Genomic DNA, 338 nt, shown 5'->3' with positions numbered 1-338 from the left:
GGAGGTACATGCTGGAGAGAAGAGGAATGAAAGTCAGTAGGAGTAAGACAGTACATGTGTGTGAATGAGAGGGAGGGCAGTGGAGGGGTGCGGTTGCAGGGAGAAGAGGTGGAGAAGGTGGAGGAGTTCAGATACCTGGGGTCAACAGTACAAAGTAATGTAGAGTGTGTTAGAGAAGTGAAGAAAAGAGTGCAGGCAGGGTGGAGTGGGTGGAGAAGAGTGATAGCAGGAGTTATTTGTGATAGAAGAGTATCTGTGAGAGTGAAAGGGAGTCTGAGTCACAATAAAGACTTGTTCAAAATGAACGAATCGTTATTAACTCACCTCCACATTCTTGG

This window comes from Silurus aristotelis (assembly GCF_946808225.1).
Source record: "Silurus aristotelis genome assembly, chromosome: 29".
Classification (NCBI taxonomy): domain Eukaryota; kingdom Metazoa; phylum Chordata; class Actinopteri; order Siluriformes; family Siluridae; genus Silurus; species Silurus aristotelis.
The sequence above is the reverse complement of the archived record's forward strand: the minus strand, read 5'-3'. Positions refer to the sequence as shown.